This window comes from Thunnus thynnus, chromosome 13 (genome assembly GCF_963924715.1).
Source record: "Thunnus thynnus chromosome 13, fThuThy2.1, whole genome shotgun sequence".
NCBI classification, from domain to species: domain Eukaryota; kingdom Metazoa; phylum Chordata; class Actinopteri; order Scombriformes; family Scombridae; genus Thunnus; species Thunnus thynnus.
In genome coordinates, this window is record NC_089529.1 from 18293273 (window position 1) to 18312608 (window position 19336).

A 19336-nucleotide genomic window follows, 5' to 3' on the forward strand; every position below is an offset into this window, starting at 1 on the left:
ATGATCAATCAAAATCAGTGTTCGCAGTGGAAAGCACTGACCAACATCCTCTAATGTGCAGTGGCCCAAAGTTACGCCAGAATAAGCACCCCAGACCATTACAGCCCTCTATCCCTGCCTCTATACCCATCTTTGTGCAGCCATTTCCATTATTTTGTCTTATTATGTTAGATAGCCTCACATTCAGTTAAAGAGCAGACTATATGGCTTATCAGCCGCCTGGCCAAAAGTCCCATCAGCAATCAAATTCCTGCTATTTCTGGAATGAGAGGAGGAACCTGAATCTCCAGTCTCCCTCGTCTTCATTCTACTTTCTCACTCTTGCTCTTGCTGGCTGACTGGTCTGCCTAAAAATCTGCCACCCATACTGAAGTCAAAACTGAGCCGTTTAACTTTTTCATTTGAGCCTCCATTCTCACTTAGTATTCCACAAGGGAACCAAAGTGATGGAAAATTGGGTCACAGAACTGTTCTTGGCCTCCTCTGTCCCACAGGGCCTAAAGTGATAAGGGAGCAGGTAAACAAAGAAGTGTTACACTAAATACTTTTCGTTTGAAGTGGTCAGGAAAGGGCCATAGAGACAAATATAGAGAAATAATCGTTGGAGCATGAAGATCACTCACTGTGTAGTTGTACTACATCCAATACTATATTTAGAACAGGAGCAGGATAGTGGATTCAGTAAAGAAAAAGAGCAGAGAGTAACTGCCTGCTGCATTATGGCACCCAAACTTTATCAGTATGATATCACCTAAATAACTAATGATTAATCAAGCAAATGCAAATCCTGTTAACATTGTTAACTTCCATTCTCAAAGTAATCACAAGATGAAGATAGAGAAATACAGTATAATATGACAACATTGTAGAAGATTGAACAATTGTGCATGATCAGCTAAATCACAACTTCAATATTTCATCAAATAAAAATATTTAAAATCCCTCCAAATAACAAATCATTTATAAGCTGTAGCAGCAAGGATTTTAAGGAGGAGAGGTATACAAGAGCAGCTTAACATCAAAATCCTTATTGAGGCCATTGGGAGACAGGTTCCTGAGGAAATTAATTTACAGTAGGTTTCACATAGAAGGAGCCGTTTTTCATAATCCCCACCTCTTTCTGGGCTCTTCACCTCCTCTCAGTGCACTTACATAATGAAAAAACGGCTTTTGATGAAACATGCATTTTCAGTCTAATAAAATTCAGGAGCTCCTTTCTTTGTCTACTTATCTGTACCTGTATTAGTTTTCTTAGAAACACCTGGAAAATATGCTTAGTAAAAACAAACTCACTAAATTTGACTTGACAAATAGACAGAAATTCAATGTTGTTGACAGTGATCATCTAATAGTAACACAGAGCTCTTAACCCACATACAATCCACAGTCCTCTAAAACAATACATTACAGATCTTGCAGGCTTCTACTGACTAATGCACTGACTTGACTTTTGTTTACTGTACTTTGGTGTGAGGGCAAACACTCTCACACATGTGTGAAGCCACTATATCTCTCTGCTCGTGATATATTGTGGAACATTCCATAAAATGATAATTTACTTGAGATTTCCATTACCAAATAATGCTCTGTTTAATCACGGCAGCAGGCAAACAATGGCTTATGGATACAGAGGAAAACACTTTCTCCAGAGGCAGCATCATCATTTATGATGCATTATATATATAGGATCGCTTATAACCCATTCATAATATACAACATAGGAAGCAGACTGGGAGCAGACTGTGTGCATTAATCAGAAACTCTCAGACAACAATATTACACAGTGTAGAAAAGTGAGCCACATTTAATCTGCAAGTACTCTAATTTTCTATATTTGGTTATTGATCATTCTGTCCTCCTGTCTGTGTCTTTTTAACTCACTCCCTTTCCATCACTTTCCTTTTATTTCTCAGCACATAATGATGAGATGAATATTTCTTACCCAGCTAAATTAGCTTATAAATTGCCATAAGTGCACAGCTTGGTGTAAATTATGGTCCGCACACTGCCCAGGGATAATTTCTGGGGGGAAAAGATGTCTCGCACGATTTCATATGTATAAGTATAGCTAAATATAATAATGTTAAGTATTAGTGTTTTATCTGGTTGCTCTCAGTGCTGAGAGACATTACCCCGTGCCTTCTCCCTTCTCCACTACATCACCCTCCCAGCAGGATGTTGTAGTGATTAGAGAGACTGTCCCTCAGTGGGAAGATCAAGCTCTAAGCCTCCATCACAGCGAACACTGACCCTGCTGTAGCATTTTTTTTTTGGGCAAACACTGAACATCCCTTTCATAGAGGCTGACAATAACCTAATGTTTTTTTTTCTTCAAATGAACAGTGTAAACTCTTACCCTCCAGATTTAATTAATAATCTATGCAAGAGAGGAGTCAAAGATTATAATAGAAATACATATTTATATTATTCATACGCATATATCATTCATGAGGTCAGTAACATCAGTTGCTAGTGATATATAATCTTGTAATGTAATTTTTATTGTAGGCATGAATATTTTGCCCCACATTCTTACTATATTAGGGTATGAGTAAGCATATAAATATCTTTTTATCCTGAGCTCAAGGATCAATTTACACCACATATACATGTTTCTCATGTATATGTGTCTGTTTATTCAAATGTAATAATGGAGTTACTGTGGTCTCAATACAACTTTCATTTTTAGCCTCTAATTATTTCCAGTTAACAGGTGGCTCATATAAAGTTAAAGTCTTTGTAAATCTTGCAAATAATCACGTGAATTTTTCACATCAGAAACACAATTACACTATGTAATTTTCAGATATTTTACATGTGAAAACACAAGTTTCAAATATGATCCGTTTTATAAGACAATGTTGATAATCTCCCAATGTCATGAGCACATAGAAAACAGTTTCACAATGTAAGAGGACATGTGAGTTCTGTCTTGATGCTCTCTTCTTACAGGGTGTTGGATTTTCTATCTACCTTGTGCTATAATTGTACTTGATGCATAATGGATGCTAGGGTCACACCTTGTATTAGCAAATGAGGTTATAGCCTACTATCAAATATCACTGTGTTTGTATTACACTGATACTTTGACATCATGTGTCCTGATGCCAAATAACCTATCTGCTGTGGGCCACTGCAGTCATGTCTGTATGAAAACACCCAGAATACTAAGAGCATTCTTAGTCTGTAGTGTCAAAGAAGAGAAGCGACTAAAACTGGGATGAATCTTTCAAATTATACATCCCTGGATTTTGTTGAAACTTCAAATGAATTTATCAATTCCCAGCTAAATATAGCTGCACACCTGCTCCTGCTGCGTGTGTGAAAGATTCAGGAAGTTAACTCCTTTTACTGCCTTGAATTCCCATTCTGGAGGCTTAACTGCAAAATTCTGTGTTCATTTGCATAACGAAAGAAAAAAAAATCCTATGCTACTACAAGACACAGAGAATGTAAAAAAATGATGCAATTTGTGCAGATGATTTGTAAACTATTGGTTTACCTCTGTGATGTCTGAAATTGCAAATGATTGGCTTCATGTAACTTAGCGAAAGTCAAATTGTGCTTACTCTATTTATTTACATTTTCTCTCTCTAAGTATATCTCCTTTCCTTTTCCTGCTTTCAGCTTAATCAGCTGACCAAAGAGGTATTGATACTTTCAGTTCAACCAATCAGATTTTGCCACAACCGCTGAGTCTTGTTGCTGTCAAACTTTAAAACTGTTCCTTTTTCTGCTGCTGTCACCTGCCATTTCAGTGTCAGATCAATGTGACTCATTTCCGCCCCGTTCACCTCCAGTTTCATCAGAACCAGATGTCCACTGGTCCTTCCACTGAGCTCATCAGAAGTCCTGCTCCACATCATATCCATCCAGATCTTCAGCTCATCACTCCCTCATCACAACTACCAATGTCTACACTCCATCATGGGGATATTCCTGTACAGCTCATGACTACCCCTGTAAAATGATGACATCAGAATGGTGTCTAATCGCTAAAGAAGCCTGGCATATCTCTTCAATCTTTACTGTTGGACAAATTGTGAAATAAATCCATTTAGTTACTTTCAAAGACTCTCTTCTAATATAGTCCTTCCTGATTGAAATATTAGCATGTGTGGTGCAGCACTGTACTGTAAGGCGACTGTATGGAGTAGTGTGCTTTTGTGTGACAGGAGAACAGATAGAGAGATAGGGAGGGTATATTTAAAGTTCATTTCTAAAGCGTAATAGGTTTATTCATGGGAAATTTTAATTATATATAGTTAAAGTTAAAGTGATCTGTCATCCAAGAAGTTAATTTACCTAATATCTTTTTATAAGCACATACTCTACTGCAATAGTTTTGATATTGATTTTGTGTTAATTTCCAGTAACAATATTGTCTGTCAGGAGTCAAGCAAAGTTGAAGTACCGTGATGTTGTTGTAGTGTCACACAACCGCTTATGGAGGAGGTTGGGGTGGATGATTGGGAATTGAAAGCATGTCATTTTGGCTGTTGTTCACATCTCATGTCCTTCCAACAGTCAACGTTGTTGTTTTTTTTATACCTGCAAATGTTTTCCTAAACTTAACCATATGGGTTGCTTCAGAAGGCAGTGATAAGCAATTTATTTTGATGTTTAGTTTGGAGGACTTGTCTGACATTTGTCTGACACTTGTCTGACATAGTTTGTTGCAGTATGGCAGTGGTAGATGCCACCCCCATAGATCTCTGAAAAGCTGAGTGAAATGGCCTAAAAGAAAAATAAAGACCACAGCAATTTTCACCAGGAAAATTTTATAAGTCGAGTCTCTTTGGAAATACATAATAAATGGAGTGTTACCTAAAAAACTATAGCAAAGGTAATTTCGGTAATCTTTTTTTTTTTTCTCTTTTAAATCCTTCTCAAGTGATTTTTATTACTCCCAGATAATTGGAAAATAAACTGCATCAACTGAATGCAAGAAGCAGATCCTTGAGGCTGCTGCCTGGAACATCAACACATTCCTACATTGCATATGTTACCAAGTAATTTCACAGACATTATTTAACTGGAAAATTCTAGACAGTGCATGTTTTATGGTGCAGGCACAAAGAGAAGAAAAACAACTAAAACATGCAGTGTCCTGAAACCAAAAGGCAGGTTTAATCATTTATGTTTAAAAGACCAGACATCAAAATGTCCCCCCTAAGCAAACAAAGACCTAAATAATCACAATCTCAGGCCCGACTGCTGCAACATGAACCACAGATTTCATCACATACTTGAATATATATCAGTCAAAATGGTTGTCTAAGCAAAATCGAAAAATAGAATAACTGAATTAAAATGCATGGAGCTACATTTTCTTTCTCTCTATCCCTTTTGTTCATGAACTTAACTACCTGGTGTAAAAACCAATGGCTCAAATTTTTTCAAAAAGAGTTTTGACTCTTGTATAATTGAAAAACATCAAATCTACCAATTATAATTCAGAAGTCTCCAGGGACAAGAACTCATCTGGACACTTGTGCAGAAAATGACTTGTAGATTGAAATCTTGTGAAACTTCCTTGTTGTCAGTCTTCAAGAAAAAATATGGCAGTCTCTTGCATATTTGTTATTCTGTCCGAGACATATCAGACGGAAGAGAACCATTTATCTCATAAATGGTTATCTATTTGGCGAAAAAGCCTCTGCTCCTGGAGAGTCAATCTAAGCTGCATGCAGGATTCTGTGGGGAGTGCAACACCGCAAGGGCTACGTTGAACAGAACCCAAAAGACACATAACACTGAGATATGGGATACACAAAATGCACAAAGCAAGAGATACCATCACTTAGTGTGTTAATAGGAACTGGAGGAGGTGCGGCAGTGGAGACAGAAATCAGTCAACGCAGACAGTGTGCAGCAGGTAGCAGCAAAGCATTACCAGCAGGGCAGTATTATGAGAGTGCGGGAGTGCCAGTCAGATCATAAAGACGGGCTCATTGTCTTCAATGTGATTGGTGATTTGTCTGACTGTGATCAGTGCTTGCATGTCAGCTGATGCTGATTAACTCAATGTGCATGCAACCACAGTGCTCTTTCAAAATTATTGTGATGCGTCATTTGTAATTATCTCAGTTACTCCTTCACTGAGCAGACTTTATGTTTGTTTTAACCCTCTGCTGAGTATATGGGGTCTTACCACCATTGGTCTTGCAGAATGTTAATATGAAAGCTATTGTTCCTTCTTTGTCTGACTGATGACTAATGAAACATTTTTGTCTTCTCCATTATTCACCTCCGTGATACAGCATTTCTGTCTGATTCTGTCTGTTTGTCTGCTTTCAGTTGTCTATTACCACTTAATGTCTATTACACAATTCTATCTCTTCCTATGTTGACTGCAACTGGTCTTCTATTTATAGTACACATCTTGCAATAATGAATAAATAAATAAGTAAATATACCTGAATGTCAAAAGCAAAGTGGTTCCAATCCTCTAACCAATTTTCTAACTGCAAAGTTGCAGCTTCACTTCAGTTCAACTACAGTATTTCTCCATCTCTTTTTTCACATTGTTGTGATCACCCAGCCATGCATCAGACTTGTTTACTTATTTAACTCTTTTTGTTTTACGAATCACAATTTGGCACATATTGCCCTTTTCAGGATAAAAACTACAAACCATCACAAAAAACAAACAAACCAGAAAATACATAACATTACATATTGAATGTTTCACATGAATCTGAAGCTATGCTGCTGTTTCTTGCTCAGCATGCATGTGTTACATTTTGTGTTATTTGCAATGTATTGTAATATGTGTTGTATATAATATATAATATATGTGTGTTGGCATATAATAATAAATTTTGTGGTTAGAAATGTGTAACAAACCTGAAGTGGAATCTGTTGGCTTACTATTACCGTGATGAAAGATACAATTCATGGCTCATTCCTGGGCAGAAGAGCTGCTACTCAATAGGTTTTTTAAGCATAACACAGAGGTTCCTGTAGTTCAGAATAGAACATTTCATGCTTGCAGATGTGGTTATGCATCCAGCATAAGCATGAATAGCCCTAAGAGCTTAAACTATTTTGAATCAAATCAGTAGCAAAGGATAAGGACACCGAATACTGGCTCAATAATAATGTACCATGTGTGCTAAAATGCAATATGCATGCATCTTTAACGCTGGTGAGCTGCTAAGTTGAGTGCAAGATTGTCTGGGAAACAGAGGGCAACTAAAAAGGAAAAGTCAGCGCACATATAGCTTACTTGTATAATATTGCAAGGTAAATAGAAAGGATTCCTGCAGTTAAGACTAGCAGGCAGTGATGTGCTCTTTGGACCCCTAAATGTGCTACATGGAAAGTATCTAACAAGCTAACAAGCAGACACAGTAGGCTGTCCCCCCCTCAGTTTATCAAGCTTCATGGAAACAGCAGGCCAAGAGGGCCGGTGTAAACAACGGCTCAGTGTCACAATCAATTAAATGTAGCAGATACTATAATAAAGACAGACAGTGGTGATGTGAAATGATAGGTCAGACAATGAAAATGGTGAGGTCATTTATTTTTATGTTCCTATACTATTCAAATCTGACATGAGCCTATCAATATATGTTTGTATAAAAATCTGACCTGTATACTGAAAAATCAAGACCACATCCAATATGACTGACAAACCAAGATTGCATTGACCAAACATAAAACTGTGTTCCTGAGGATATGGCATTGCTACTCCACCTTAAAATAGTGTATTTCTCCTTCAACTCTGAAACCATACAATCTCAGACAATATGAGAGCTGCCATCTGCTCCCCCATAGTATTTGTTTTTCTTTTCACAATTAGAACAGTGAAATGAGGAATTATGAGAAATAATTTGAGCTTCTAAATTACTTTTGTCCCTTTCTAGTGAAAAAAGGTAAAAATTTACCCATAAAACAATTCCCTAAACATAGCCACATGTCTAACCATGAGGCAGTGAGTCAACCAGGCTATCAGTTGCCACCGGCTGCCAGTGCTACAGAATAATCACCATAATCCCACCACACCAGCCTTGGCAGCCGAAGCCAAGCTTCTCGGAAGGTGCTCATCTTTGAAGAGCCAGAGTCCAATCAGCAAAGGAGATGGGGGTGAGGCATCAATTTATACCCTGTTGGGCTGCTCTCCAGCCTATGTTGGAGAGAGACAGTGAGAGACAGACTGATGGAAACTCAGAGACAGAGATGCTGTGATGGTAGAAGCAGCTGCAGCAATAGATTACATTATAAGAGACAGGCTGATTGATACAGAAGGATGGTTAGTTTGGATGACAATGGCTGTTGTAAGAATAGTTTTCGAGAGCTTAGGGGGCACAAGTGTGTGGTCTGAATGATTGTGTGGGTTTGTGTTATTCAGTATGTGATAGCTTTGGGGCAAATTAAAATGGTTTGCTGTGTGGTTTTTACCACCAATTGCTTCCTTAGTGTCCATGCAAAGTGGGTCTATAATCTTTTAACAGTATGTCACCAATGAGGAAACCTTAAGGAAGAAGGCAAAAACTTTAGGTTACTTGCATAACCCCGATCTTCTGGGTAGAACGCATCGGGAACGCGCTTACGGCATAACCTCATCAGAAACTCCTATTGCATTCTGCCAGCCAGGATTGGCTGGAACTAAGCGTGTCAGTTTCAGGGAGGGGGGAGACCCTTCCCCTATAAAAGGGCTTGACACTATGCTGCCAGTCATTTAAAAATGCTCACCTCTTCCTCGCTATGAATAAGCAAGGAGGGTGGTCTGGTGAGACACTCACTCGTGCCACTCAGAGAACCGGGGTCACGCAGGTAACCTAAAGTTCTCTTTCCTAGCATTTGTTTCATGTCACACATTGGGAAATACTCTGGATTGCTGGGCAGATGTTACCAGGGGACCAACTGTCCCGAAATGAACCTTACTGAGGCTTAGCCACACTAAGCACCAAATGGGTTAATGGGGGAACGGTGACATCAAGCCTATAGAACCTGGCGAAGGTGGGGAGGGATCTCCATTCAGAAGATCCCTCTGAAAAGGGCCCACGAGGTGGTGAAACCCCTGGTGGAATGTGCACACGGCCCCTCTGGTAGCTGCAAGCCCTTAGAACTATAGGCTAAAGCGATAGCCCCCAGAAGCCAGTGAGAGCTGCTGGGTTCTTTGCCCAAGACGCAAAAAGCTGGTCACTCCCCCCACCCCACCCCCACCCCTTGAATAAAAGCCACTCTGACTGTGTTTGGGAGGGATGATTCTTATTACTCTTTTCTCTAGCAGGGAAGAAATCTCCTCCTGTAGGAAGCGAGTGGTTTCGCCTAGAGCTTGTGACTGAATTACTCCCCTGAATTATGGGTGCGTTAAGGCATATTGAAGCCTATATCCTCTGCTTAATGTTCTCATAACCCACTCTGAGCTTGTGCATTTTGACCAGATTGCTGTTCTCAGTGACAGGGGCCTGACAGGCCAGTCTGTCATACATGGAGTGACAGCCCCCTTGCCCTCTCTCATGGCATAGGGGCGTAATGCCACTTGTTTCGTACTGTGCATGCATGAGACGTGACACTCTTGGCAGGATTGTCTATGCCCAAGAGAGGGTTCACTCTCTCTAGGAAATGAGTGACCAAGCTGTTTTGTCACAATGGTTTTATTTTGCTTTTCATTATTTTTAACTGCGACTTTGTCACATTGCCTGAATACAACAGTTGGGACAATTTTAATTCTGTGTAGCAGTTAGAAGTGCTTGTGAGACATGCTTTGGGACCATTGAGGATTTCCACCTGCTGAACACTGTCTCTGCTGCTTTTCATGGGGTGCTGGGCTGGTTCAAACATCCCGTCGTCCATGTGCCAAACAGAACCGAGCTCTATGAATGTGCTTGTGAACAGAGCCGCTGGAGCAAAAAGCCAGAGAGGGGACAGAGCTGCCTCACTCACCACTATCAGGCCAGCCACTTCTTCCTTCTTACCACGTGAGTGGAGGTGGGAGGCAGTTGGTCCCTTCCTGAGGGAAAGACTTTTTCTGCCACAGGCCTTTCTGCCTTTGGGCAGACTGGAGATTCTGAAAGTGAGAGGTGGCCATCCCACAGCCTGAGCAAGGGATTGGCAATGGGGGTGACAGAGGGTGCACTTCTCAGCAGACACAGCTTCAGGGCTTCATCCTCCCTCTTTCTCTCCTCACATATCTTTTGCATTGACGTGACTGCCATAGAGGTTTAGTAACTACCAGTTAGTTTTTAACTAAATCTACTACCGAAACTGGTTGCACCACGATTACTTGGGGCATAACCTAACTAGTTTGGATGTAAAGTCATAACAAAGGCAAATGGCCAATCAACAATCAAAGATAGAGTTCCATCATTATGGTTACCGTGTGCAATAGCTTTCTGGCTGGCATGAGCCACTTGGTATCGTAGCACATCGTAGTAAACTAGATCTAGGTCTCTACTGGATTACTGTATTGCAAAATGGCATGCAATTAATGAAAAAATTATGCTGTGCTGCTTTTTTACCATTAGTGAGCATAATTCTGTGACATTTTATGATTTACACCTACCCCAGGGGCATGTGTTAGTTGTTACTTAGAATTATGTTATAACTTATCCCATGGTGCAACCGCTTTTATTTTAGTAATGCATTAATCACAACTCAGTAATAATTTACATTATAACTAGGCTAAATTTTAACTTACACACAGCTGGTGCAACAGGCTGCAGACCTTTAATTTCTTGAAATACACTAAAACCTTGGATGAATGCCAAGCTTCTATCTCTGCAAATACTCTCTTTGTGTGTTTGGTGTGGCTATTCTTACTCTGTTGTTCTTTTTTTCTCTCTCTCTCCTGTCAATTGGCCCAATTGAATTGAAGTGAGGTGAATTGCAAGCTGTTCTAGCTTGCCAACTTTATAGCCTGCAGACTGCTTTAGAGGACATCCTTGATAGAATAAAGTGAATTCTAAAGCAGAAGTGACAGTGACTCGTTTACACTGAAGAACCACTAGTTATCCCTGAGACTGCTCACTTCATTATCTGTGTAACAACTCTTTTGGGAGGTAATGGAATAAGGTATGAATTGTGGTGTGTGTGTATGCCAGACAGTGCTTCTGTATCACAGCTCTCTTCATGGATAGGAAGATGGGGAAAAAATCCTCTAAAGACAAACTTTGAATACACCAGCTTTTTTGGTTTGTGTGACTAGAAGATTGCCTCTGTCAGTCCACTATGTTTAGCTTGTGCCTAGTACTCAGATATACCTAATTTTACACCTAATGTTAAGCCAGTGGTTCCCAAACTTTTTCTGTCAGGCTCATTTTTAAGGCTCCCTTATCTCCAAAAAAAATATGGATATAAGCACACACACATACACATATCTTTTGATGTAAACCACTACATAGAATCAATTTGAGAAATTGTTAATAAAATATATATTTTTTAAATGAATAAAAATCTGAAACTTTAAAAGGTACTTTTATATGGCTATAAGAGTATTCACACAACATGCATTTTTCTGAAGCCCAGGTCATTGGTCATCATTGGAATCACTTTGTTCATAATTTACATCCACACTGAACATTAAAATCCACTGGACACAATTGTTACATTTTTATGAAACAAATTTTCAACTGTCAAGAAAGAACAAAGATCTTAAATCACACAACAAAGGCCACATATAATGAGGCAATTGTTTACTCTTTCATCTGGGAACAAAATTGATCATGATTAATACATCATGATTTGTACAATTCAGCTCTGCAGGTGACAAAGATTGAGCAAATTGTTAGTTCATTTTGCAATGATTAATCAGAGCAGCAGTGTGGAAAGGGGAAAAAAGTTCAACTCAGAATTTAGAAGTTAAAATTTGGGAAAAGTAAAATGAAATGACTCGGTCACAATCAGATGGGGATGAGTGAGGAAAAATGCATCATAGACACTGGGGTAAGCAGCGCTGCTGGCAAAACACCTGGCTGAAGTTAGTCTGATAATCAACAGCTGGACACATGTCTTTTAGAGATTATTTTATGGAGGTTTCCATTTTTTCAGGTGGGTTTCAGAGGATCGTGGGTTTCAGGGATGACTCTCCGGTATTCAAGCTTATTTAAGCTAATTTGTTGATGTACCTGCATAGTTTCTTCAACAAAAAAGACATAGTCTTCTATGGGACATTACATTAAATATGAAGCTGACACGTTTTCTGCTTCATCATACAACTTTGGTTTAGGATTCATCTAAATATGAAATTGTGTATTATAAATATTATGCACAAACTCAAGGCTCAGTGTAGGACACAATTGGGAAAATAAAGTTGCCAAGTTAGTAATCAGTTTTATATACTTCAAAGAACTGAGACAGGGATAGGGAGAAGAAAAACTCACAGACAGAGAAATCTGGCAGAGATGCATTGTATCCAGTATTTTGGATGTTAGAAATGGTACTCTGGAGACACTGTGGGTGCTGAGCTGACTCTGATTTCTCTTTTTTTTTGCTAAGTTAACTCCAGCTAGAAGCAAATCTGCAAGGTGAGCTGAAGTGACAGCAGGAGAGGCTTGAAAAAGTGGAGGAGTTACTGCTGAGAACAGGACTGGCTTTGGATCCAACCAGAGAGCCAGCTGGTGACAGACTATACTTTATTTATTTCAATTAATTCACATTCTCAGCCAACATTTATGAATGAGGTGATTGTTTCTGTTATGAAATGGATACAAATAAGGTGCCAAGTAAGAATGTTGGGTTCTTTGACATGCAGACAACATAAGACCTCTGTACGTCATGGAACTGATTTGTATTTGGGAAAACAACAGTGAAACAAAATGAATTCCTTTGAGCTACAATTTACCAGATTTTGTAAGGGAGAAAAGGTGAAAGCACACTAGAGAACTGACTTAGATTGCCCATGTTTAGGGCTATCTTTTGTGCAGTGTAAAGCGTGTAAAACCAGGAGGGAAACAACCCAGGTATGCATTCACAAACATAGAAAGAACCCGGAAAAGAGATTCTGCATAGAAAACTAATTTTCTTCCTGGTCTGAGCTGGGGTTAATCTTCTTTTGCCAAATGCACTGATGTTGGTCCCTTTAACCACTTGAAAGACTGAAGAAAAATTAATATATGCCTGAGGAAAAGCAGAGTAAGCAGAGTGTCTAGTCCAACTGGTTGGCTGCACATGTTTTTCAAAGTGACTTTTTGCTCTTAAGATGTCAGGTATAGCCAAGGGACCTGGAAAACGGTATGAATTCATTTGTAGCAAGGCTTGTAATCAGAGAATTGGGCTCAGGTGTGTCTCGCGCCTTGTGTCGGTTGGATAGTACATCATTCACACCAATTGGCCGTACTATAAGCTTGATGCAGTGCTATCTGAGTTTGCTCGGGGCAATTTCCACAGTTCAGACTGCTGTTGTTCCCTTTGGGGAACATACTACCATTTAACACTGGTGTGGTTTAAGACCTGTATCAGATGAAGACACTGCGCTTTGGTGTGCGCATGAATCTCTGCGGTCAACAGCAAATTCAAGCTGTGATTCTGTACCTCTCTCTCTGACATGTGCCTTTGGTGTACCTTTAAGATCTAAGCAGGGGGTCTTTGAAACTGGGCTTCCTAAAAACAGAACTTTTTGTCAGTGGTGATGAAAGGAAGATCATCCATTAGGAGCTAGAATACGGTGCTCCTACATCATGATTTGCATTTAACAACCACTCTCTGTTCCAGGGATATATATATATATGTATATACTGCAGAAACTGCAGAAATAGATTGATGAATATATTTATCATGTGACAGACACAGATTATAAGTGTTGTATTTTAAAGGGCTGGTTTGGAGGTCATCAGCTAGTCGAGACAGAATGAGACTAAACTACTTAGAACAGAAATTGTATTACAGTGTGATTTCCAAAATCACTCAACAGAAGATGTATTACAGGATGTGTGAAGGGGTTTATTTTCTGTGTGAGTGTGAGCAAGCTCTGCATCTTGTTGTCTATATACATGTGCATGTTGACCGAGTTTTCCCATTCGAAGTCATGCAATCTATATTTCATCAGTGGTGAGGGCTCTTAGGTCCCTGGTTATTACACTGTTATGGGCCCCGAGTAACAGAATGACACCGATACATAATGTCACCTCTGTGCCCTGTTTCTCAGAGGGAGTGACTGGAATCTCAGAAGAAATGTCTGTTTTTACTTTATGGCTGAATGTGAAATGGATATCTCAACTGGTTGTAACCTTTCCGGTTTAATGACCTCATAAAAGTAGAAGATTCCTGTCGTAAGCTTTTATCCTGCATGGAACATGTTTGTCTTGACTTAGATTACTATGTCTTCTCATTTAAACAAGACGGACAAAGATTGATTTGCCTCTGTATGGTGAATAAATATTTGTACTGTTCTCTTCAGCAGAATCCATCATTGTGCCAGACCTTTTCTGTGGCGACATTGAATAGATGTGTATTACAAGGCACAAGTGACTTAAAGTAAGGACAGTGAAAGGAAGCAAGAAATTGCTAGATGCTAGAGAAACAGATACTAGCGATGTTCAATTCATTCCATTCTCAAGCCCTTTCCTTATCTGAAACCAAATCAAATTGTAAATGTAACTCAACAAATCAAACAGTCACTTTGATTTCAATATACCTGCTTCTCAGCATCCTCTGCTCTATATTCTTCTTTCATTTATTGCCTTATTTGCAGCAATGAACATGTTATTCAGTGTCTGCAGGGATGCAAGAGACTATAATTTTCAACTATGCCCTTGTTGAAAAGATTCCTATTTTTTGTCTCTTCTCTTTAATTTCGTTCTTGGCAAGAAGTGTATGACAGTGCAGAGGATCGGGAAATCACTGAAACCAGGAACACAGGTGATTAATGAGTGTTTGCAGAATCGTGCTGAGAATATAGTTAGCAAATACTTACACGTGTGTGTGAGTATTTGCTGTGAATATGCGTATACTTGGCAATATGAGTTTGTGTGTGTGTGCTTAAGTGCATGTCTAGTTTTCTATTACAGTCAACAGCTGTGTTTTCAGCTCAATCATAGAGGAGATTAAGTTGCAATAGCAACTACGTGCTCTTGAAAGGTACTCAATCAGTGTGCAGTATCTTAATTAAACCCTTAATGAAATTGTTGAGTGTATTAATTACAGTAGGTAGTAGGTAGGGTATACATGTATTTTCATAAGATAATGAACAATGGCACTTATAAATTCAATGCTTTGCTATAAAAAAAGAAAAATCTCATCAAAGCTTTTGCAGTTCTTTATAGAAATGTCTCTTAAAGGGGGAGAATTCCTATGTACACATTTAATGATAAAACATGAGAGACAAAAATGAGTGAAGATCCCTTAGATATACAAACCCTCTAGGGTTGCAACTAACAATAATTCTTATTATCAATATTTATAAATGCTCTCTCTACATTTTAACACAAGATTATTTTTTAATTTAACCCACACTGAAGTTAACATTAACTCATCTTCCCCCAGGTAGTTGGTGTTACCAGTAGGACATCTCTCACTGGCTTCCCCCTCACCAACACTGCCAAGACTTAAATTATTTTCAAATGTCTCTCTTAAATAAATCAGAAATATTAATATATTTGTTAAATAAAGCTTAATGATAAATGAAAGATGACAGGAAGGCAGTGGAAATCCACCCATGATCTGATTTCATGTTGCACATGGTGCATATAGTTTTCACAACAGCAGAGCACGATTAAAAGACTCGAGCTAGAGGTGTGCAGCCTGTCATCTGTTGTTCTTCATCTAACACCTTACTGTGGCTGCTCTTTCTTGTTCAATGACTTTTTGTAATATATTAAACTGATCCGATGTCACAACATGTCAAAAATGACCATATCTTGTTTTATAGACAACAAGATAGATCCATCAAAAATGTCACTGATGGCAAATACATTATGTTTCCTGTGACTGCTTTTCAATAAAAATCATGCTGCTTTTCACTAGTTGAATACTTTAAATGTTAACAAGCAGCGATAGGAAATAATCCGTTAGCAGTGACTAATTACTGCTCTGATTTGGCTTTAGGAGAGTGAACAATAAACAGTCAGTCTGATATCAATGAGAAAGAATAAATAATGAAAAACAGGAATGCTGGATTACATGCATGTATCATTTCCTGTGAATCCCTTATGCTTGTGAAGGCATTATGAATCCTGTGTGGGAATGGCAGACTAGAGGTAAGAGTAAAGAGGTAATGTAAAAACATTAAAAGACTATTGCTGAAAAAATGGCAACCATATATAGCATAAAAAATTGTGTTTCTTGAAAATGAGAAAAAATTAATTTGTAAAAGCAGTCAAAAACTGTTATGCAAAAAGTTCTCATATGCTTAACATTTTTATTACATTATAGAGATGTTATCACATGTATTGTTATCTATATGTATGATGTATAGATGTATTGTTATCTATATTAAAGACCCAGAGACAAGTGATATAGGATAATGCAGCAATGTTTGAACTGCCCAGAAAGGCAGTGGAGTATACACATTTTTTAAAACTATATTTGGAGTGTCAACAATAAAGAAGGAACTCGTTGCCCATATTCTCGAGAGCATACATCCTCTGAGAACTTTTACAGTTACACACCCACTGTCCATGGAGCCTTGCCATGGTGAAACTGCTAGAAAAGGAAAATGTCAAATAAAAATAAAAAATGGCTTCATGACTGTATAGTCCACTGCATGTTGCTTACGTTGGTAAAAAGAAGTACTCTTAAAGTTTGGGTAGAAAGTTCAGGGCACTTTGGTTTTTTAAATCAATTCTTCAGCTTTCTATTTGAAAGAATGTGTATTACACTGTATGGTAGTTCTGCACTCTGGAGTCTCATAGCTGTATCTGTGGTCAGAGGACTCCTCTCTCTTATTCTGTTAAGTTTCCTGGAGATAAAACCTCAATCGATCAACCACACATCCTGCCACTCTCTCCAACCCCTCCCAGGGTTTTAACCTATACTGCTCAAGCATGCTGGAGACTACACTCAGCTGCTGTCTGTCTTCGTCTCTCCTTTACCCCTGGTTCTCTCTCTCTCTCTCTCTCTCTCTTTTCTCCCCACAAACTCATTTAATGCATCATTTATTTGTTTATTAGCTACCTGACAGCAAAGCAGAGTTGTTGGGTATTGTGAGAACATGTCTTAGAGATCAACTCAGAGCAGAATCCGCCATATTCTCTAATGTTTGCAAATTCACATCAAGCACAGCTGATAACACGATTAGTTGTGAGATTTACTCCATAACAGAGAATTGACTGATTGCAGAGGTTGTTGGATGAATAACTTTACCTGCTTAAGTTTGTGCTGTGAGCTTGGTAGAATGCAAAGCAAAGCAGCCAAATAAAGTGACGGCTCAACATACTGTGACTGACGGCCGCCTGTAAGGGCCATTCTGACTGACTGATGCATGCTTTGACAGCTGAGCTCACATTTATCTTTGCTTTGCATTGATATATGTCTCTATGAACATGAATGTATGTAAATGTATACATCTGCATTCATGAGCCTGTCTTAGTATCTTTTTGTTTATGTGGAAGAGTTCAAGGCTGCATCCATCTATTAGTGAGGGTCCTGATGTGAAGGGGAAAAAAAGGAAAGTAAAGATGATTTCTTGCCAGAGCTGTAGGCACTCTTCAGCTACAGACAATTATTTATTCAAGTAGGTACCACAACTGGCAGCATTTTTCTCTGATGGGAGTCTCTGGTCAATACAATGTATTCCTGAGGGTCTAGTGTTAGCACAAGAAACCTCGCTCAGCATTATCTGAGGAGAAAACATTTGTTCTCAAGATGATGAAAATGGTATTTCATCTTAGGGCAAGCAACTAATTATAGACTGCCTGACAAAACAAAAGGAAAACATAACTTTGGTACAGTAAAGCACTGTTAATCAGTCTTAGTAGAATACTTGTTTTGAACAGTTTTGTACAGTACTTTGTTTGTCACTAGTGATACTGGACTTAAGATTTTCTCCTCACTATTTTGTTAGGAAGAGATTTCAAAAAAGTGGATATGCATTTGAAGGAAACTTTGTGATGTCAGTGTTGTCATGGGGCAAGGAACGATTGGCTAATATCATTTGGGCATAATAAAAGACATGAATTCTGAATTAAATTCATGATGACAGATGAACTGATTTACTCTCTGGGAATGGTGGTCCTTCATGTTTATCTAAATTTTCACCTCTTCAGCTGAAAGAGTACATAATTACTTTTTTCCTAAGAGTTGACAGAGACCTGAACTCTCAACATTTTTAATTTCTTAACATTTCTCTGCAGTTGACAATTTTCCTATACAACAATAGTAATGCTCTAGTAATTTTCAGTTGTCTTACAGTATTTTAATGACTGTAGTAAAAAGCTGCTGCAAGTAGAATGCTGATATGCTAAATGATGATATTCACTGTAGCTGTTCTTAAAGAAGACTGAACATTTAATACTAATAATAACTTAAAGTAAGAGCAATCTTAAAAGTTGAATGGGCGGAAGATTTCAACATATTCTTTTTTGTCTTTTTTTTCTTGCTCTCCCTTATAATTCTGAGCCAGCAATGCTTTATATTTCCTGTCAAATGTGCATGCCACTGAGTTTCACTGGGCTGGAGAGCTGGATAGATTCTCGATTTGGGCAAATCCCATATGTGTGGACACAGATTAGCACACACATACAGACAGACAAATGCACTTACCCACACAAACATCTACCATTTTAAAATGCACCCAAAGATTTGCAGATACACATATCCAGCAGAGAGATAGGGGTGTGTGTGCAAGCATTCTCCAATGCATAATATTCTCATTTACAGTATTCATATGGATTAATTTAGTTTCGCTCCTCTGAAACATGAAAACAGTGTGCAATTACAGACCTAACACTTCTAACACTTCCTCTACACTGAAGTTGTTTATTAGTATTTGTGTGCACTTTGGCATTGTATCCTTGTCTGTGCTTCTCCAAAATGAATACCCCATCCATGCAACATTTTACTGTATGATTTTAATAGCTGTGTTCAGATTTTGGAAGTGATTTTAATAGCTGTGTTCAGACTTTGCCGCCAGAAAATAAAAAATTCAGTATAGGTCTCAGCTCAGCTCTTTGGCCCTCTAATAGGATGATCTTTCTTGTAATAAGCCCTGCCATTGTTTACCCAATTAGGGAGAGCACACAGTGATCGAAAGTATCTCCCTGTAATATCAAAGGTTCCATTATGTTAAACGGGAATGGGTCTGCATTTAATCGATAAATGATTCATAATAAGACATCTGTTAAATTATTTAGCTTCCTCAACTTTGTGAGACAAGACTGCATGCTAGTACTACTTTTAATTGTGTCATATATCATTCAGACTTGGCTGGTTTGGAATGCTTTAGACTGCA